This window comes from Ambystoma mexicanum, chromosome 3q (assembly GCF_040938575.1).
Source record: "Ambystoma mexicanum isolate Mex_15411 chromosome 3q, UKY_AmexF1_1, whole genome shotgun sequence".
Classification (NCBI taxonomy): Eukaryota; Metazoa; Chordata; class Amphibia; order Caudata; family Ambystomatidae; genus Ambystoma; species Ambystoma mexicanum.
In genome coordinates this window covers 276,931,313-276,953,800 of record NC_090926.1, presented here as the reverse complement: position 1 = coordinate 276,953,800, position 22,488 = coordinate 276,931,313, and the positions used below count along the sequence as shown (strand labels likewise).

The 22,488-nt window shown below is 44.7% G+C and overlaps 1 protein-coding gene across 2 annotated transcripts in view; it reads right to left on the bottom strand.

The window, feature by feature from the left end:
* Positions 1–22,488, bottom strand: part of SMARCC2 (SWI/SNF related BAF chromatin remodeling complex subunit C2) — a 2,756,167-nt gene that overhangs the window by 46,523 nt on the left and 2,687,156 nt on the right. The window lies entirely within an intron of this gene.

The window sequence follows — 22,488 nt, the reverse complement described above, 5'->3', positions numbered from 1 at the left end:
AAGGCACGTGGACCCGAAGGGGCACGTCATGGCTTCTTTCCCTCTGAGGCTGGTGCAGAGGACGGGGACTGAAAGAAGCCCTTGCTCCCCCTTCTGTTTGCGCTGGTGCTGGCTCAGAGAAGGGTCTGGCTGCCTCAACCTTCATTCTTGGAAGCCCCGGAACCCGCCGAACGCCCGCCCCTTATCGGAGCGTTGATACGACTGGGTGTATGCCTTGGGCATGGCCTTCGTGAGGATACATAAAGACTTCACAGTTTGGGAACTGTTTTTCTTTTTATCTTGCTCCTTGTCCATGGTGGAATGGAAGAGGTCACCATCCTCGAATGGAAGGTCCATTATGCGTTCCTGGATGTCCGGGTTGAACTTGGTAGCCAGTAGCCAGGCAGTCCTTCTCATGTCCGTGGCGATGCAGATGGCACGGCCTGAGGTGTTTATGTGCGCCACAGTGAACTCCATGATGTCCTGCGCCACCAATTTAACTTCTGTCAGCCCCGCCTTGAAACGTGCCTGGCTCTGCACCGGAGGTTCTGACAAAAAAGTCAGCTATTTCCCCCAAAGCCTCTGATTAACGACTGCCAGCATGGCGTCTGCGTTCGATTGATGAAGGTGCAGTGAGGCATTGGAATAAACCTTTTTTCCATAAGCCTCCAAGATCTTCTCCTCCTTGCCTAGAAGCGCAGAGGACGAGGTAGCCGAGGATGACTGAGGCTTGGAGTAGAGTGACGCTGCAGCGATCACCGAAGAGTGTGGTTGAGCGTGCGCCAACAGCAAGAGTGGATCCCCTTCCAATTGCCTATACTTGGCGTTGAGGCACCGATGACAGGTTGGGCCGAATGAGGTTTAAACCATCACTTTTTGGCCAAGGTGATAACGTCCTTCTGCATCAGGATCCCCGTTCTAGCCGCTGGGCAGAGAGTGAGGACCTCGGCCAGGACCCCCACCTCTGGTTGTTCGATCTCGGGTTGAGGAAGCCCCAAATACTCTGCCAAACCAGCAAGCTGTTCATGGAAGGCCTTGGCTGAAGACGGTATGTCGGGGTCCTCCTCCTCGTCAGTGTCCACTAGGGTGTATGGTTGGTCCGGAGCGGGTGGAGGAGTGCTGGGCGCCGAGGGCTGCAGTGTAGGAACCGGAGCCAGTGGTCTCTGCGAAGGCTGGTGTGGAACCGCCTGAACTGTGGGAGGCAGGGGAGCCAGAATCCAAGGAGCCGGCAAGGGCAGCAGGGGCTGCACGGGGGCCATAGGAGCCATAGGAGGAATGACTATAGGCGCAGGCGGAGGGGCCCATCGGGAGCATGTCCCTGATCATATCCCAAAGGATGGCTCCCATCCCTCCTTCGCAATCCCCACAACACCCCTCCTTAACCCAACATCCCACGACTTCAAAGGGCATCATTACAAGTTGGGCGGTGCGGGTAAAATGCTGCGGTATTACCGTCTAACACTGCACTATCGCACCACCCAATTATGATTTTGACGGAAAGTTGGAGGGTTCACCTTTTGGTGGGACGAATGGAGGAAAGGAGACTATGGACTTGGAGTATGTTAGAAACTATGGTGAGTAACTTATAATTACGCCTACATCCCGTCCCCTTTTCTCCACATACTGTATGGGCGATTACAACTGAATGTAGCCCCGGGTGGAGAGTTGCCCCTCTTAAGAAAACAAGTTCTTCAACACTGCCTGGCCAAGTGCTGCGTCCGACCTGGCACTGGCATCCAAGCAGTAGTGCTTGCAGAAGGCTGAGGGAGTGGCCCACGTCGCCACCTTGCTGATAGCTTGCCAAGGGATGTGTGTTCGGAAAGCTACTGCCGTGGCCTTGACTCCGATGGCATGGCCATGCATGTTTGCTGGCAAGGACTTGTGCTGCCCTTCATATGCCTCCTTGCTGGCCATAACCATTCACCTTGCTATAGAAGGTTTGGAGACCTGACAGCAAGGTATTGATCCCCCAAAATTGATGAAGAGGGCGTCCAATTCACAGAAGCTCTTAGTTCTGTCCAGGTAAAATCATAGTGCACGCCTGACATCCAGGCAGTGCAATACCTTCTGAACCTCATCCTTAGGGTTTGCAAAGAATGTTGGTAAAACTATCTCCTCGTTCAGGTGAAAGGAGGAGACGACCTTAGGAAGAAATGCGGGGTGTGTTCTAAGCACCGCCTCATCTCTGTGAAATGTAGTATATGGCTCTGATGCCACCAAAGCCTGTATTTCACCGATTCTGCGTGTCGAGGTAAGGCCCACTAGCAGGGTGTCTTGATGGTAACTAGCCTGAGTCTGTGGCCGCCATGGGCTCAAATGGTTTATGCGCCAGGGCGCCCAGCACCACATTAAGGACCCAGACCGGGTATGGCTTTTTTATAGGTGGACACAGTCTGGTCCGACCAGTTAGGTGTCTCCTAACCACTGGATTCGAGGACGAAAAGACCTCCTCGGCCGAGTTCTTACAGGTCCCAATGGCCACCAGATACGTGCAACATGTTTCTACCTGCACCCGGAGTGGGAGAGGTGCGCCGAGAAGGATAGAACTGTGTCCAACGAGCAAGTCAATGGATCAATTTTCTTTGCTTCTGACCAGTGGCAGAACCTTGTCCACTTGCTTTTGTACTGGCTCCTGGTAGCATCATTCCTGGCTCCTTGTATGATGGCCAGGTTAGCCTGGGAAAGGTGCAGATGCTTCAGGGTAACCTGTTCAGGAACCAGGCTGCGAGGGCTAACTTCTGCGGAGCGGGGCGAACCACTGTAACCCCTTGCCTGGAGAGTAAGTGGGCTCGGCCAACAGGCTGACAAAGGGGAGAACCAGGGTCTCACTGGCCACCATGGCGCTATCAGGGTGAGCCAAAGGCTCCGTGACTCCCTGACCCTGCAGAATACCCTGTGCACCAGGGGGTGGGGGGGAAGTGTGCGTGTTCATGTTGTGCCACAGGATCTGCATCACATCGTCTAATGAACCCCTGCCTTGCCCCATCCATGAGGTGAACTGGGGGTATGTCCTGTTGGCACTGGTGGTGAAGAAGTCCACTTGCGGGTGACCTCACCTGGTGAAGACCCCTGAAGGACTGCCATTCGTAGTTGTTCGATCCCAGCCTGCTGAGTCTGTCTGCCTACAGGTTGGACATCCCAAGGAAGGTGGACTGCTGACAAATGCATGTTGTTCACCAGGTCCCACTCCCAAATGTTGATCGACAGTCTGTAGAGGGGAGAAGACCTGGTGCCACCCTGCATTTTGATGTAATACATGCAGGTGAAGCTGTCTGTCTGGATGAGAATAGAAGAAAAAATTGGTGGGTTCTCCCATATTTTTTGTTTTAGGGGGGGGGGTTGAATCTGTACCATAGGGAGTATTTGTATAAGACTGAAACAAAAGACTGCTCAACTACCCCTCTCTAGAGATCCCTTTGGATGCAACTGGTCAGTAAATACAGACTCTACTTTATAATTTTTGTAGAGTAACCACCTATCGCCTGATCAGCACTCCTTTATAACATAACCTTAACTATAATTCATTCAATTTATTTTATTTCCATTTTTTTTAAAAACATAATGAAAAAGATTTTCAACATACAATTCATTTTCAAAAAATACCACTTGAGTGCAACAATTTCACTTTTTTAGGGGATAACTTAATTTGACTTTTCTTTAGTGCCACAACAATTGTTTAGTTATGTAACAGAGAAAAACAGGTAAATACAGCATTTACAATTCCCTAATAGGTCGACATATGTTTCGGCCCTCAATACGTGTACTGCTCCTTCTCACGGGCTGTCAGTCAATGTAAATATTGGGTTATCTTCAGGACAAAATAAGTATAATGGGAAAGAAATCCATTCCCCAGTGGTAAGTCTTCTGGTCTAAAAACAATACATAAAACTACATTTAGTACCACATAAAATTTCAAGGAGTGCTCACACGAGCCATGTTTTGCCAAGGTGATGTCTCTGTTATTTAAACATATCGACCTGGTCACTGACATGTTGCACATAAACAATAGAACGGGACTTCTAAGAAACACCTTCTGAAGTCAAGTGCTATTTTCGTTTTTCTGTGGTGTTTTTTAATCACCTAAGGATTGAAAAGTGGACCAATCCCGTTCACCTCTATCAAAAACTTGTTTTCAATGCTCGGGCGATCGTTTCTTATGAGCGAGTCCCTCTTAATCACAGCAGGTCACCCGGTGCTCACTGTGCTCTCTGTCTGCTGGGGGCTGGTGGGACCGCCGGATCAGCCCTGAGAGCCCGGGAGCAGCCATCGGCACGTCTACTCGATGCCAGCGGCCATCTTGGAATCCGCGCCCCTCCTTTTTAACCTTTATCTGCCAGACATGGGAGCAGCACTTAGTAGTCCAACATCATTTGCCCCGAAACTGGGAAACATCTCGGTCCAGTGGATGTTTCCAATGATATTGTGCTGTTGGACCTCACCCTGGCTGGCCGAACAGGCATCCTTAAATCAGCGTAAAACAAATTCGGACACTAATTCTTTGATTGTCAATATAAAGGTCATGGGTTTTCCCCTCTACGTAAAATGAAATGTGCACAGTGGTGCTTGGAGGGGAATGCCTTAGAGGTGGTTAGTGAATACAAATACCTTGGCATATACTTTGACTGTAAGTTACTTTGTCTTCGAAACTTAGAATATCTTAAGTTAAAATGTTCCCAAGTTATAGGGAGCCTTGGTGAACTGGCCTATTAGTGGTGGGGACTATTCCGTAGCGATATTAGCACTATTATAGTTGCCAAAGCTTCTCCCAATACTTATGTATGGAGCAGAAATCTGGGCTTTTGGTAACATCACTGAAGTACTTTAGTTGTGCAGTTAAAGAAAGTGTTTCTACTTCCTGTGCGAACTCCGGTCGAAATGATTTACCTTGAATTTGGTATGGTTTCTTGTTTGGCGAGATTCAAGCTTTCTTGACTTAATACTTATAGGAATTCTGGCCAATGCTCCAATTGATACTTTAAGTTATTTAATTTTCGAAGCAGCCTGAACCAAGGCTGCATTCATGCAAAATAGTATCCTGGCTAATATTAATTATGTTGCCGAGAGATGGTATGCTTTGGTTCTGGTTAACCCACTGAGGCATCAACGTCTGCGTTATAAAGCAGTTATGAGAGCAGCGGTATTGACAATTTATAACAAACTGCAAATTATGCACCTTGCTACTAAGAGCAACAGTGGTCCATTTAGTGATTATATTCCATTTTCGGTGCATGCCTCAAATTATATCAATCAGTTTGTGGGTAATTCCATGGTCAGGGATTATGTTAGGCTCAAAATGAATGCAGTTAAAATGCTGGAAATCATCAGTGCTTGGACTAATATCCCACAGACTCTTCGCCTATGCCGCTTGTGTGGAGACAATCAACTCGAATCTGCTAAACATTTACTGACGAGTTGTGATGCACTAGTGCCATTGAGGTTGGTAGCTGTTAATGCTGCTGGACTTGAACCTTTCATTATGAGGGAGGCGCTCTGGTCTTTGGTGGAGATAATGAATCCTGGATTTTATTTTTTTACGGTTTTATAGTCAAAGATTGCATCGATTTTGGAGGACTGTAATAAGTACTGATGGTTTTGGAAGGTTGGGGAAACGATGTATATGTGGAGAATTATGTTTTTTCTTTTTTGTTGTTATGCAAGTCGTGTTGAAAGGTTGTTCCGTATTGTACAACTGTGTAACACATTAATAAAAGAAAAAAAAAGAGAAGGACTTGGGGAAGGGAGATGTTTCCACAATGGTCGAAGTGTACTAAAAGAAGTAGTAGAAATATGTTCCCTAATGGCCTGCCCCTGCTCCTCACAAACCCCATCGCTACTCCCCCTTCCACGCACAATCCAAACCCTCAAACATAAGTTGCAACATCAAGAAGAGGGGAGTTATCCTCTTGAGTTACAAAAAACATGGTTATTCTTTTTCTCAGAGAGCAACCTGAGGAAGGGAGTCATTAACTGGAATTGTGAATATTATTAATTTGGAACTTTTTGGATTTACGACTTTTTGTTGAACTTAAACATTTGTGCACTTTGCAAGTCAGAGACATTGGATATCCATGATTTTGCCGAATCCACTTCACCTAAAGACGAAATCATTGTTTTTTCTTTCCTCTGATTTTTTTTACTATGCAGGGGGAGACCCCCACAGCCCCCACACTTTCCCCTACCGCACCACATCTATGTTTTTAAATGTACCTACTTACCTAACCAATTCGAAGATTTCCGAGTAGGTGAAATTGGATTAGGTGACATATACGGTATCGAGAGACATTACCCATAGCATCTTAGAGTTAATTTTATAGTGTGTGAGGGCTAGGATAGGATTTCGGACACAGGACATGTTTGCTTTGGACATCTTGATGTACAACAGGCCCTTATGTTTGGTTGAGGTAGGGAAATACCTCCTAGGTTAAGAACAGGGAGGCATTTTTCAAACCCTTTATTATTTAATAAACGTTTATGGCAAACACCAAGAGTCCTCTGTGTCTGCATATCATTCCTGGCTCTTCACAGTAGGTGTTTCAAAAGTTATTGAGCAAATGAGTTCCTCTTTTTTGTTAAGGGGCTGGGGTGATTGAGGTAGTAAACATGTATAATAAAGCAACAGTTTCACCACCAGCTACCCACCTTCCTAACACAAAGGATGTAGGTTGGCTACTCCCCGGGTGATAATAACTCACCTAGTTGTGTGTATTACCACAGACTCAATATCAAAAAAACATATTTTGATAAGTATATAACAGCTCATGAAAACATTGTTAAAATACAGCCTAAAAAAAGAACCACATATAAACACTCTTGTCAAAAGGCTTTGTTGAAGAAGAAAAGACCACTAAGAAATACTACTGTGGACAAAACCCAATATGGCAAACAAGGTGTGCCTTTGCACATTTAGGAGTGTGTGATCTTGTAGAAAAGTAATGGATTTACTCAGATGCCGATTCACAAGTATAATGCTTAGTTAATTCCAGAATTATACTGCCTCCCACATCCAAAAGAAATTGAATCCAGGTTGAAATGGCGATGCTCAGGGCCCCATGCACATAGCCTAATCTACCCTAGTATCAATAGTTATCTGAGTTTTGAAGATGGGTGTCGGTAAAACACTTTGTTTGCCATATCGGGTTTTGTCCACAGTAGTATTTCTAAGTGGTCTTTTCTTCTTCAATAACGCCTTTTGACAAGAGTGTCTATATGTGGTTCTTTTTTTAGACTGTATTTTAACAATATTTTCATGTGCTGTTATATACTTATTAAAATATTTTTTTGATATTGAGTCTGTGGTAATACACACAACTAGGTAAGAGTTATTATCACCCGGGGAGTAGTTAACCTACTTCCTTTGTGTTGGGAAGGTGGGTAGCTGGTGGTCAAGAATATATCTGAGGATGAACTTGGGGTCATTCTCACTAAACTAAAGCCGTCTACTTGCGAAGGGAACCAATTCCCAGCCACATCCATCAAAGCTTATTCGGAACTGCTTATTGGTTCCCTAACTAAGATTGTCATCACATCATTTAATGAGGGCAAAGTCCCTACCAGGCTGAAGGGTTCCTGGATCACCCCCCTTCTAAACAAATCCAATCTAGACGTGGAGAGGCAAAGAACTATCGGCCTATCACTAATTCTCCATTTATTCAAATAATTATGGATAGAGTAGCATATGAACAGCTGGCGGCATATATTAAGAACTACCCAATTCTGAACAATGGTCAATCAGACTTCAGCCCTGCTTACAGTATGGAGTCAACCCTCTTGGAATTTAAATCAAATATGATGTAAAAAATTAACGAAGGATCCACCATGTTATTGCTGTCCCTGGACCCTTTAAGCGGCATTCGATTTGGTGGAACATCGGCTCCTCCTGGAGAGGTTGGAGAACAGAGCCAATTTAAGTGCTACTCCAAGAAACTGGATGCAGTCTTTCTTAGGTTCAAGTACAATACAGGTATGTACTAAACACGCAGAGGTAGATCCAGTAGCAATGCGTTACGGTAAACCTCAGGGAGCAGCACTGTCACCTATCTTATACAATGTATTCACGGTTCCTTTCTTTGATGATCTAGAAAAAAAGAATATATGTTTCTCGAATTATGCTGGCGATTCTCAGTGCCTTATTACATTTTCAGGGAATTATGATCAGGACGCCACTACGGTAGCTGAAATATACGATTTCATTTGTGACTGGATGGATGCGAATGGCATGGCCCTTAATCACGGGAAAACAGAGCTTATGCTGGTGGGCTCTAAACCAAGACTCATCAAGTTGGCATCAGATTATCAATCATTTTGTATTGCAGACCATGACATTCAGGTGAAGGAAAAAAAAATCTAAATTCTTGGAATCACTTTCAATCAATCCCCGAGTGAGTCAGCCCATGTAAACAATCTGGTGTCATCATCAGCTTATTACATTAGGCTGCTTGCACGCATAAGAACTTTTTTGTCACAAGCCGGGTGTGAAACCATTGCTAGAGCTATCTTATCCGCAAAAATAGATTATTGTAGATCACTCCTCATTGATATAAATAAGGGCGAATAAAAAAAAACTTCAGGCAGTGCAGAATAGCGCTGTAAGAGCCATTATGGGCCTACGTAAATATGCACATGTATCTGAAGTTAGAAGAAAGTTACATTGGTTGCCAATTGAAGAAAGGGTTGAGTTTAGACTTCTCACCATTACGTTCAAGGCTCTATCCAGTGACGCACCACCTTATATTGTTAACAGATTAAAAACTAAGCAGGTGTTGTGCTCACTTCGCTCTAATGGAGAGAGGAACTTACATGTTCCGAAAACTTCGCTGGAATTAGTGAGAAAGGGTGCGTTCTGGTCGAGTGCCCCCAACAAATGGAATGCATTACCACCTACCATACGAAATTGCAGGACAATCAAAGAGTTTAAAAACAAGACTCACCTCTTTAAATAAAGTGGTTAAAGTCCCAGTTTTTTGGAAGAGCTCTGTTCATGATATGCACCCGTATGCCCCCGGGCCAAATTGGTTGCGCATAATAAATCATTTAATAATAATAACAAGGGGACATGATGGGGAATGGTAAAAGCGCAGGTGGTGGGTCCTCAGACGTATTCCTGGAGTCGGAGTGATGACTCATCTTCCCGGAGGAGGAAGAATGATACCTGTCATTTGGAGGTCGGGACCTCTTTCTATGTTGATGCTTCTTGTGTTTACAGCTGGCTCTAACGCAGGCTCCTCACAGCCGGAGCCGTTTTGGTCTCCTGGATGGAAGAATTGGAAGGGTCCCCGTACCATTGTTGTGCTAGAAAGTGAAGAAGTTGGCAGGATGCTCAATGAGGGCTTTTGGCTGTATAAACTGCAGGATCCCCAATCCTCTATGCCCTAGTCCTTCCCCCAAAGCGGTAAAGGCACATGCTGTGGAACTTGGACAGGCATTTGAATCCAGCCAGCAGTCCATACAGGGCTTGTAGCCTGGGGCCTTCAGAGGGTTAGGCATGACAAGAGTAAATAGTTAGCAGAGCTAAGTGGTGTTCGAGAAGTCTACCGGGTGTGCAGAAAAAGGAACAGACATCATGGGGCGCAGTAGCTCTATATTTAGTGGCCCAACGCCATATCCAGCGTAGGGCCGGGTGGAGCTGAAGTCGAGCCCCGCTGCTCCCATGGTGGCAAAAATGTTTCTTAAAACAGCTGTTGCTGGAGATAAAATATCACAGATGAAGAGTCTGTGGGAGGAAGCAATCCATTAGAAAAAATATTTAATAGCACGTCTCCCAGCTATTTTGTTTTGTGGCCTTTCTTTATCTGTATGAAGTACGAAGCACAGCCATAAATGTACATTTTGCTGACATAAGCTGAACCTGAGCCCACAAAGTTACCCACAATTTAGTAAAATCTGGTCTAAATTCTCCCAATTTCCCCAATCCACATCTTATGACAGAGTGATGTGTGCTTGGTGGTGATTGGCTGACCACTGTGATGAATCACAGGGATTCGTCACTTCTCCCGAGGGGGGCCTTTCCCTGTGAGGCTAGGGAGCTGAGCATGCTCCAAAATACTCTCCGTAGGGGTAGTGGCAAGCGGACCTCACCGAGGGAGACTCCGCCTCTGAGGACAAGGACTCCCGTTCTTATCAGGAACTCCCTAAGCAACATACCCTTAAAGTCCAGTAAAGAAAGATATGAAGAATAAACCAAAATATGTTATTGTCATGAAAATACTATAATTGGGCCTATGAAGAAAAACCTATATTGTACTGAGACGAAGAAAACCTCTGGAAGAATACAGAGCATGAACCAAACGGAGGAAGGACTTTGACATTGCGCAGGGGAAGTCCCATGGCAGCATAATAAAAGTTACAGGTGGAGACATTGTCAGAGAGAAGAGAGAAAACCCACGAGTTTCGAATCTGCTTGCAGAGACATGCTGGAGGAAATAGGGACGCAAGGTATCCATGCCAAAAATAAGCCCAAATGCAGCTTCCGATGAGCAGCGTTGGAAAGGAGGAGATGCAAGAAACCGAGTTGGATGCAAGGCGTCCTGATCCTGAATGAAAGATAAGTGGTGGCGTAACCGTGTGCAATTCGTGGTGGACCAGAGGGTCTGTGAACAACACCAAAACAACTTCCTCTGATGTAGTCCGAACCGGACCGATCGAAGAAAGAACAGAGAAATGGTATGTGAGACCACAAAAGGTACAGGAAGCCAACATGACAAGCGAAAGAGAGGCTCCCAGCCTGTTAAGAATCCAAGTGACGTTGTCCCTGAACAATCCAAGTAACAGGCAAAGTGGGAGATCCGGGACGGGGACAGAAGATTATTACTGGAATGCTCATACTGGCCTCAGTCAAGAGAAAGAGTGGACATTGAATAAGGGAAAAACCTCAAATCTGAATGAAGTGAAAGGAAACATCTCATAAAAGGAAATATACAAACAACTACAATAAGACAAGTAGCGAACAAGAAGAAAAGAAAAAGTAATCAATTGAAAAAGACAGATGAAACCTTGAAGAACCCACTATCAGATTCAAAAGTAGTTACCAAGAACTACCCAAGGATAATTTATTCAACCGAACTTGGACAAGATCCAGTCCACACGAGAAGGGAGACATTCTCCTGGGCCTTTGGTTTTCCTAATAGAGGTAGCGTGAGGATAGGTAACTTTGGACAGTGGACTGATCTTGATTTGGACTCTCACTGACTACTAACAAGCGACTTAGTTAGTTTTGTTAGGTAAGAAAAACCCTTAGCATAGAGTAAAAAATGTCAGCAGTGAAATGGAAAGTCGAGTCTGTGTTCTTCTTCTGACATGCCACACACCACTAAAACCTTTTGTTTTGATGCCTAACATGTGATAGATAGGCAGGTTTAGGCCAGTCCATAAGTGAACGTGTCATCAGTGGGAGACCCTGTGCATTCCTTACACTTCAGACAAGTTCCATTTCTCTCTTTCCAAGGGCTCACCTCTCTTCATTCCCCATAACCCCTCTTAGCTCCTATACAAATTTCTTGTACATTTTTCTCCTTTAAATAACATTGGCAGCTGCAGTCAGCCATTAATGGCCAGGTCTCAGTCCATCCCAGCTGTCATTCATGTTAAATAACTAATAACTTTATGATGTACAGTACCTTCATACTCCTCACGTATCAATGTCCTTCAGTCTGTCATCAAACCCTGCTGCTACGAGTGGCTGTAACTGATTACAGAAATGACCCTTTGAGGTCTTGCTGACTGATGTGCTCCACACTGCAAGAGTTTGGACATAAGCAGCCCCACACCTGGCATTTCCTTTATAAGGCACTAGCAAAAGTCCCTGTTCTCCGAACGGGTTGTGTAGACAAACATGATAACACTCATAATTGTTGAAAATCAATGATACTGTAGAACGCTATTCCGATTTGCTGATCACTTAATGTGCTTTGCACCCTGAAGTAAACTGCACTGAGAATGGGCACGTGTGGCTGGCTGACATACCCCGGAGCAGACTTTTGGAGGAGGAGAGAGTTGGTGTGCTGCTGCATACTTGGACCTTCTGTGCTCTCTCCCCATCTGTCGCCTCACCCTGGCGTAGTGCAGTTTTGGTTGCAGTGCACTGTGTGCAAATATCTCAAAAAACGTGAATACTAAGGCCTTGCGATGTGGTTTTTGAAATCTCATAGGTACCTCAAATGTTTTCCTCGTTGATGTTTTGCCTTTTTCAGGCAACCATCTAATGTGTGAAGGTGCTGAAATCCAGGGAAAGGGGTGGCGAGTCTAATTGTCATGTAGTCAATAATGTCGGGAGGGTCCTAACGGGCAACTATGCAAAATCTGGTGAAGATTGGTGAAACGATGTGGAATTGTATAAGGAACAAGGCTTCGCCACAAATCCCGACACAAACAAACACATTTTCACTGTTATATATATATATATATATAGAATTAGGAACCCTATACATTTCCTCCATGGCAGGGTTTCAACACAGGTATAATGGAACCCTGTCCACATTTTCTCTGTGGCAGTGTTTAAACAGTTGACAGAGCTTGAGATGCCATTTCCTTTCCTCCTCTGCGGCAATCCGCTGTTGATTTTGGGGATTTGAGAGCCCTTTGTTTCATTTCCTCTGTGGCAGTGAAGGCAGGGAAGTGCCTGGGCTTTGTAAGCCATTTGATTCTTTTTTTTATTTTTATTTTTTTATTGTGCATATTAGCCAAAACAAATTTTGACTTTTTACACAGAATACAAAAATAATGAAATGCATATAAAACTGGATTATACCATTTAAAACATATGAAAAGCAATAGCTACATAGCTTTAGTCAACTACACCACCATAAAATTAAACAAACATACTAAAACGAACATCCATGAGTTTAAAAATAAAGAAATAAATAAAGAATGATTTCCGTACTTTCAACACAGTATCAAGATATATAGAGGAAAGTAAAAAAGAAGCAAAGGGAGAAGGCAACATAAACAATATGACCTCTTTCAAATCAGGCCTTGGCTCACCTCGCCAATTTAGATGAGAACATAATCAACCAATTTTAGATTATTGAGAAATGTAACCACTTTCATTGTCAAGACGACTTCATTGCCTGAGATCATTCTCTCCCACATATCATCGCAGTCTAGCCATTTCTCCCTAACAAAGAAACTCTGCAATCTCCCCCGTCTTAACTCCCATGTCCCAAGACAGGATTACAAAAGATGTTTTATAGTGTGTTTGATGTTCGTATCACAGTCTTGGCATATGTCAGACGGGAAACCAATCTTATCCCGAATATGAAGGATTTCCAGAGTCGATGAGATATTTAATTTGAATCAAATTAAGTTCATACTGGCCTTAGGGTCCGGGAATTTTTGTAGATAAGTGGGTAGGAGAGCTCTGGGTTTGTCATAGGCTGAAATGTTCGAAGATAGCTTTGCTATTCGTAGCCTATCAATTGTCCCAATCCAGTCAAAAAACAATGGAGTACATCAGATAAATAGAGATTAAATAGAAAGGGGGTCACTAAGCAGCCCCGGCGGACCCCTCTCTGAATACGAATCATCTGCGATAAATCTCCAGCACTGGATAGCCTCACTCTTAGGGTGGAGTTATGATGCAATTCTATAGGAATAGCAAATAAGGAACCAGGAATCCCCCAGCTCTTCAATTTCCTCCCCAAACGCTCCCTATTCACAGTGTCAAAGGCCTGGGATAGGTCCACCCAAACCCCAAAGGGCGGTCTCCCCCCCCTTGACTGTACTTCTGGAGCTCAAACAAGTAAGAATGAGGTTATTAAGTGTGGTGGATAGACCTCTACGGAATCCAGTCTGGAATTTATATAGAATTCCATTAGCCGTAGCCCAATCTTCAGGATCTCTATGGACCAGGCCGGCAAATATTTTACTATCAGCGTCCAAGAGAGATATCGGATGATAATTAGCTGCCGCTAGGTGATCACTGTGCTTAAAAATTGGGATTATGGCGGAACTTCTCCAAGAGTTAAGTACAGTGGATGTTGTAATGATGTTTTCAAATGATGCCTTTAACACCCTTGACCACAGATCTGGATTAGATTTTAAAGTTGCATCGGAGGGTCAGTTCGGTCCTACGGCTTTGGAAGCCCTTCGATCCATTTACTCAATGACAGTGCAGGCAGGGAAGTTCCAGTAGGGCTCCACTCATGTCCCACCCACCTAGGCGGAGCCTTCACCAGCCAATGCGCAGCCTACGCTGAGCTCTGACCACATCAGATGTGATGCAGCCGGGCTCCAGGTACGTCCCATACCGCTCTCCCCATCTTGCTCTGGGGGAGTGGATGATGCGCAGGACCCACGGCGGTGCTGGCGTTGCTGCTCATACCGCTGGTGCCATCCGGGTTTCATACTCTTCACTATCCACCCCTGGAGGTCCCAGGAGGGAGGGTCGACTTTTTCCATGCATGGCCACACCAATACCTTTACCCAGGCCGTTGCATGGGACATGGCCCGGGGCTTCCACCTCCTCCAGTCTACCCAGACTGGCCCCCGGGCGAACCATAATGCTCAGGCCGCGCTCCGGCTCGGGTTGCTCCAACACGTGGGCTGAGTTGCAGTGTTCTTTTGACCCGGGCTGCCGTAGGCCATGCGGCCAGGGGCTTGGATGTCTTTCAGCCCGCCCGGACTGGACCCTGACCATGCCGTTTCCTTTCAGGCTATGTTCTCATCTCAGGGTTCCACCCCGCACTCGTGGCCCTGGCACTTTCTTTACCCAGGTCGCACTCCAAATGTGGCCTGGGGCTTCCATTTGCGCTGGGCTGCATCGGGCAAGCAGCCCAGCCAGACACCTACAAGAGGATCGGGAGGCCGCTCAAGCCTGCGAATCCCCCACAGAGCGCCACTCTTCCTTTTCTTTCTGTTCTTTCCAGCCGGTTAGATAGCACAGCGAGTTGTATGCTCGCCCCCGATATCTGTGCAGCCTGCTGTGGCAGGTTCGAATCCCGGCAAGGTCAACTCAGCCTTTCATCCTTCCGAGGTCAATAAATTGAGTACCACTCTGTGCCTGCTCTGTAGGATAATAATCCCATATTTTATTTCAGTGCTCTAAGACCCATGGATGTGTAGCACGATATAAGAAAACAATTATATTATTCTGCTCTTCTGCTGTGCTTTGCTCTCTCTGTCCTACCCATTGCACTCCTTTCAACTGTCACTGTCCAACTGTCTTTTCCTTTTCATTCTTTTTTGGAATTTCTCAAGTCCAGTCCACCCTTATCAGCAGGGGAAACCTGCCTATTGTGTTTTGACTCAATGTTCCAAGTGTCCCCCATGGTGAGGAAGTTGGTACTTCCAGGTAATATAATGTTAGGCTACGTTAAAGGTTCTTCTAGAGCAAACTGTTGCCATCTGCATGGTCTCTTGGCACTGTGGGGGATCTGTAATCCAAGGAGGGTGGTGGGGTATGTTAGTAGGACTGAGCAGGAAAAAAGAGTGAGAGAGCTGTGATGTGCTGTTGGCAGCTTCAGTTCGGAGAAACCGGTCACTGAGCATAGGTGCGTTTTTCGGTTGGTAGTCGCCATGTGGTGTTGGGTGAGATTATGTCTGGTTTGTTTCGTTGTCGTGGTGTTGTGAAGTGCGTGCAGTTTGTGGTGCTGTAGAGGTATGGTTGTGTTTAGTTCCGAGACTGAGAAGGTGCATGTAGAAGGGTGACTTTTGAGTATGGTTAGTTAGTGGCAATACATTTCCTACCCCTGATGTTCTGACTGAATGCGACCCACATCCCTCCCCCTGTCGTTCATTCTAGTGTGTAGTATTTACCACCCCCACAAGTTCCTCCAGGAAAGATGTGCTGCCTGTGCCCCGCGGTCAGTTTGCAAGCTGCACGTTTTCTGCATACAGCCACATTCCCTTTTGTGTGATGTTTCACACCCTTGGATATCTGATTAAGTGTGACACATCTCCCTCCCCAGTTTCCCCCTTTGGCGTTCTACCGGGATGAGATAAACATCTGGTCTCCAACGACCTTTCCAATCTAGATGTCTCTCTTCTGCCCTGCCCTCCGCTCTGTTCTGGCACACTCCCAAATCCTTTTGTGTGTGTGTTTGTTTTGTGGTGCATGGATGTTGTTCAGTCATTTTCATCCCGTTTGACGCTGAAGAGCCAGGTTTTTAGAAGTTTTTGGAATTTTAGATGGTCCTTCATAGTGTTCTTGTTGGCTTGTAGATGATGATTTTATTTTGTATGAATTCCGCGCCTTAGTCGTGGATTGCTCTGTGTGTTATGCAAGTTGTTTGGATTCTTTTTTGACTGGGAGCCAATGTAGCATCCTTAGCGCTGGTGTTATGTGGTCTCATCGTGAGTGAGAAGTCTAGCAGCTGCATTCTGTATTTGTTGCAGTTTCATCACTAAGTTGTCCGGCATTCTGACGTACATGCTGTTGGCGTAATTTATCGTGGACATGACAAGGGAGAGTGTGGCAAGTGTTTTGTGCGTGAAGGAGAGGAAGGGGAGAATATCTTTTATTGTGTGAAGATGTAAGAAGCATTTCTTATTTACTTGAGGTTCTGGTGTTAACTTGTTGTCCATTAGGATTCCAGGTTTGAGTGGAGTTCCCTGTTCTGTAGGCCACTGGATGTTTTGTTTCTTCCCTTGGTTGTTCGGTGTAATCGTGATTTCCGTTTTGTCCGGGTTAATTTTGAGGTTATTAGTGTTCATCCATTGGTAGAGTTCTTTGAGACAGTCTGTTAGCGTGGGGTTCTCCTCTTGTTTATTGCCAAGTTTGTAGATGATGTGGGTGTCATCTAAGTAATTGTAGCATGTGAGGCCGAGTCTTTTGATGAGGTTGATTAGTGGCATCATATAGATGTTAAAGAGTAGCAGGGATAACGAGGAGGCTTGTTGAGCTCCACAAGTGGTGTCCCATGGTGTGGATTTGAATGGTTTTACCCATAATGTTTCAGTTCTTTTGGACAGGAAAGATTGAATCCAAAGCAGAGCTGTGTCGTTGATCCCTATTTATTCCAGTCTCTGGACAAGGGTTTTATGGTTAACTGTCAAATATTGCCAACAGGTCGGGTAGTATCAGTGCTGAGTTTGTATTGGAGTCTCCATTGGTCTTTAGGTCATCCCATATAGAAAGTAGGTCTGTCTTGTTCCACTCGTAGGTCTGAACTCTACTTGTTTCTGGTCCAGTAGTTGGCTATTTTTTGACATGTTTCAGTATTTGTTCATAGACATAGGTCTCTATTAGTTTTGCCGGGTAAGGAATGTTTGAGATTGGTGTGTAGATTGAGAGGTCTTCCACATCGCCTGCAGTATCTTTGAGGAGAATTTTGAAGAAGGCAGATTTGAAGGCTTGTGGTACTCTTCCCATTGAAAGTAACAGATTGAAGAGGTTTAGGTAGTATTCCGATGGTGTACACTGTGTAAGGATCGATTTGTAGATATCTGGTGGGCAGGGGTCCATTGGGCAGCCTGCCTTGTTGCTTTTGTTCACCAAGCTGCAGAATTTTGCTCTTGACATTTGGACGAAACTGTTCGCCTGTTCTGTGGTGCAGGGGTTGGATGGAAATAGTGAATGGTCTGGTTGATCAGCCTGCTTTGTATAATCCAATGCATGTTGGCGATTAAACTCTTAACAGTGATCTGCGGGATCATTGTATAGTTTTTGCGAGGGCACCGGTGTGTTATTGCATTCAGGGGAATTTCTCATCTCGTTTATGATGTTGAATAGTTCTTTCTGACTGTTGGTGGCTTTTGTGATTCAGTCGTTGTAGTATTTATTTTTCGCTTTCGGAATTTCCACTTTGAATGATAGGATTTGTTTTTGATATGTTATTCTTTTGGCATGGTCGTAGTTTTTCCTCCATTCCTGTTCTGGTTTCCGGTTTGATGTTTTCATTGCTTTATGGTGGGGCGTGAACCCTCTCGCCACTGCTTTCTTTCGTGATGGGATGATGTTTTTTATCCGGGGAAATGCTAATTATTTTTCCGTGATCCATTTCAGGATTAGGTCTGTTTTTTCGTCTATGTCAGTTGCGCCCAGGGTTGCAATTGATTGCTTTGAGATTCTAGTTTTTATTTTAAATTACTGCTTTAAACAGTTCTCCAGTTTCTTTTCCAGATCGAGGGGTTTCTTTTGTGGCTTGTTGGGTGCTTTTGATGGCATTTGGATCACAAAGGGTATAACGAGGTGGTCAATCCATAGTATTTGGATCGGTGGTGCTACTGTGATCAGGTCTTTATTGGTGAGGATTGCATCCAGAGTGTGTCCTGCTGTGTGCGTCACCCCTTCCACCATCTGTCATAGTTTCATTGTCTCAAGCTGCTTAGTTAGGGATTTCTGTGTGTTTCTTGTTCTCTTCTTCGAACCATATTTTGAAGTCCCAGAGGATGATCAAGTGGTCAGGTTCGTGACTGCTTCTACGAAGGTGTCTATGAAGGTTGCGTCGTAGGTCAGTGGTCTACGAGGAATATAAATGTGAGGTTTGTTTGTGGGTCTGAGGTCAGGTGAAGGACGAGGGATTTCTAAGTTTGTGATCTTCAGTGGGTGATCTGTTTTTATTTTGAGATGTTCTTTGTAAGCCACTGCGAGTCCTCCTCTTTTTCCTTTTCTGTTTGCCTGTATGCATTTGAAATTGTCAGGCAGACATTTGTGCAGCAGGACTTTGCAGTTTTCAGCTTGCCAGATTTCTGTGACGAATAGAATGTCGATTCCCCCATCGCAAAGTAGGTAGATCTCTGTTGTGTTTTGGACAAGGATCTGTGTTGATTAGGTTGCAGTGTATTTATTTCTTTATAGTGGCCTGTTTTGTTCTTGCTTGTATCTTTAGGAGGTCTTGTTGTTAACAATCATTCTTATCCTCAGGTTGGTTAGGTTTCGTATTGGATTCATGTCTTGTTTTGAGTTCTCTTCTATTTCAGGTTGGTGTTGCTGGTGGTCCCCTTGGGTTTTAATGATGTATGGAGTGAAGGTAGAGTATTACATTGTTCTCCTTCTGTTTGTTTCTGCCTTTTCCTTTTGGAGTTTCAATATCTGCTGGTGTGTCTAATGTTTCTGGTAGTTGGTTGCTACTCTGGCAAGTGGTCCGTTGTGAGGTAAGGCGTTAGGTACAGTGATTTTTGTCTTGTTTTCCGCATGGTTCTTTTTACCCTTAGACTCCTGAGCTTGCGTTCCGTTGCTGTGTTGGTGCTTGCTGGCATGGTGGCCTGGTGTGATTCCATTTTGCACATACCTTCTCCAGGGTTTCTTGTGCGTCATGCTCGCTTGTGGTGTGGCATCTTCTGTGCTGTTAAGTGCTTCGAGAGGTTTTTCTTTGAATACTTGGGAGCTCAGGGTATCTCATGGTTGCAAATGCCTTCCCGTGTTTCTGAGGTTTGATATTTTATAACAGTGTGTTCTTTGGTTTTGTGCCCAAGGCAGTCCTTACTGATTTGTGGGTTGTTTTTTGTTGCTGCTTGGGCTTTCTTTTCAGTGTTTTAGTTGACTGCTGTGGTTTCCTTCCTGGGAGTCTGAGTTTTTCTCTTTATTGGCAGAGTTTTGTACAAAGTGTGGTAGTTGTGGTCCTATCTGTGAGGCTCCTAACACAGTTTATTGTGTTTTCCTGTTTTCCTTTTCTTTCTTTCTTTTAGTCAGGTTTTTGGTGTTTAAGTAATTGTATTGGATCACCGGATCGTTAGTCCTTCTGTGACATTTGCTGGAATTTGTGTTGACCTTTTTGGTTCCTCCGTGCTTGTTTGGTTTGCAGGTCCCTTTTGTAATTGCAGTTTTCTTATTGACGTCTATAATCTGTGGTTACTGTTGGGGGAGTTGTGAGTTAGACTCGGTTGGGGGCAGGTGGCTTGCAGTGGGAGGCCCTCTGGCTATTTTCGGCGTTGAGGAGGGTGATACTACCTCTGTAGGGTGAAAGGGGAAGAGAAGTCCTAGTGGAGCCGAGCTGGTCAGAGGGTCATGAATCGCAGGGTGGTGACCTTGCATGCGATCAGGAGGGGGTATTATACAGTCGCTATCTCAGCAAGTATGATGTCCAGAGGAGCAATGGGGAACAGAAGGCCTATGGTATTTGGACCAGATGTGGCGCCGACAAGACCGGCTCTGTAGGGTCTTTAGGAAAGTAGGGGCTACCTTACCCCATATGGTTGGATGCAAAACCTTTGGCCACCCTAGACTGCTAGGTCAAATGCAAACCTGGGCCACCCTACATGCCCCGGCCAAAAGCAGAAGTTTGGCCCTCCATGGCAAATGGTCCGAACACGAACTTTTGCTACCCCGCAAACTTATGCCAAATGCAAACTATAGCTACCCTATACAGTTGAGCAGTTAAAAGAGCTTTAGCTATCCTATAGAATTGGCCAGAGGTCAGATCTTAGGCCACCCTGCACACTTAGGTCAAATGCAGAACTCTTGTTATCTTAGACAGTTGGCTAAATGTAAGCTTTTGTTGCCTTACCCACTTGGGCAGCATACTAACGTTGCCCCCCTCAGACAACTAGGCTGAAAGCAGATTTTGGTTAGCTTTACCCCCTTGAGCTAATTGCAAACTTTTTCTACCTTAGGCCATTGGCTAGCTGTAAGCTGTGGCTACCTTAGACAATTGCTAGATGCACATTTTCGGTTGCCTTACACACTTTGATTAAATGCCAAACTTTTGCTGTCTTGAACAATTGGCCACATGTACGGTTTAGTATACCTTGTTCCCTTAGACTAGTCACAAGCTTTGGCTGCCTTACCCGGTAAGCGAGATGCAAGCTTTGGCTATCCTAGATAATTGGCCAGGTGCAGAGGTTGGCTACCCTACACACTTTGGTATAAATGCAAAATCTGACTAGCTCACACAGTTAGGACAGTTAGGACAATGGATGCAAAAGAGGCTATCTCACACAATTACCTCGGACACGAAATAGGACTACCTCACAAAATTAGGGAAAATTAGGGAAAAAAAAACATTAATGCTAGATTTGAAAATTGGCCACCTCACACAACTAGGGGAAGTGCTAAATATGACAATCTCATAAATCGGGATAAATGTGCAAATGGCTACCTCACACAGTCAGGGGAAATCCAAAATATGACTAGCACACAGCGTTAGGGGAAAAGCAACATATAGCTATCTCATACAAATGGTCTAAGTGCGAAAAAAGCACATACACGTTTAAGAAAAACTTAAATAAAACTCCTGTGTGTTGTTGCTTTATTTCTCTAGCATAGTTTCCCCCACCTACTCTTATATATAACCTCCGTAGCTCACAGGGCCCATCTGGGCAGAAGGGTGGGGGGTGTTACATATGGTTGTACATATGGCTGATTTACACTGTCTGGAGTGGGTGTTGTGCTCTTTGCAAACAGCTCTTCTTGGTCTGCTGGTTATTTAACCCTTGGCTGGAACGCTTCTTTGTGGGTATCCATGGGCTCACCACTTATCTGGTTGCCTCGCCTGCTGCAAATGTAGGGTAAAACTTAACTTGCCCCACAGCGTGGCAGGCCTACAGGATTTGTCCTGTTGATTTCTATGGGAGGTACTTTGGAAAGTTTTGAAACTCTTGAAAAGTGTCTTATACAGGTACTTACTGGAACTTTTAAATGTTTCCCTGTCTGCGTTTCGGTTCCTGCAAATACTAGAACAGAAACTGTAATTGTAGCTTTCACCATGATTTATGATATGTAATGCTTTATTATAGATTTTAGCATAATAAATCACTGCGGTTCGCTGTGTACAGTTGGAACTCGTAACATTGCAATCACCACTTTTGTTTCCAATGTTTCTAATTGTCCTTGTGGGGTGAACTGTGACAAATTCAGACCGAGTACTGTATATTTCAAATCTTGTTGTCTGTTGGTGTTCTGTGCCTGTTTCTGAGAGAGCCTTAATTGTTTTCATCCCTCCTTACTGGGAGCCATAAGGGCCTAGAACCTAACATCTAGGTTAGTCCCATATATTGTGTTTCATCAAATGAGGTGGAATCGAGGAACTAACCTAGTATTGTTTTTACTATACTGTGCCTTTTTACCCTAAGGCAATACATAATAAATGTATGTAAACATTTACAATATATAATGTGTGATGTACTTTGTTGTGTGCGTGGGGCTAACTGTACTTGGGTATCAGCACATCCCCTCCTAAGAATGAAGTCCGGCTGCTCTGCTACGTTACACCTAATCAGATTGTTTTGGTCTAATTTGGTGAGCACACTGTTCTTTGACTAAAGATAGGTCTCTTCACACCCATCAAGAGAAACACGTTGACAACCCTCTCTAACAGCATAGATCTAGGACTCTGTATGATGGTGGTTAATAATGCAAGTGGGCTGGCAAGAAAACTGTGGGGTCGTAGCATGCACATTTAAATACAGTTATATACCTTTGAGGATGTGTCCACTCGTTATTACAGTTATGTTTACAGTGAAGCACACTGAGGAATATAAAATGAGAAACACATCTACAGATGTGCCTCACCTGATATCTTTATATGGAACGCATAGTGAAACTATATAACATTTTTAAAGGCTGTAGTTCAGTTTGGTTTACAATCAGACTTATGGTGGACATACAGTACGGCATTGCTTTTGTCACAAAGTTCTCCA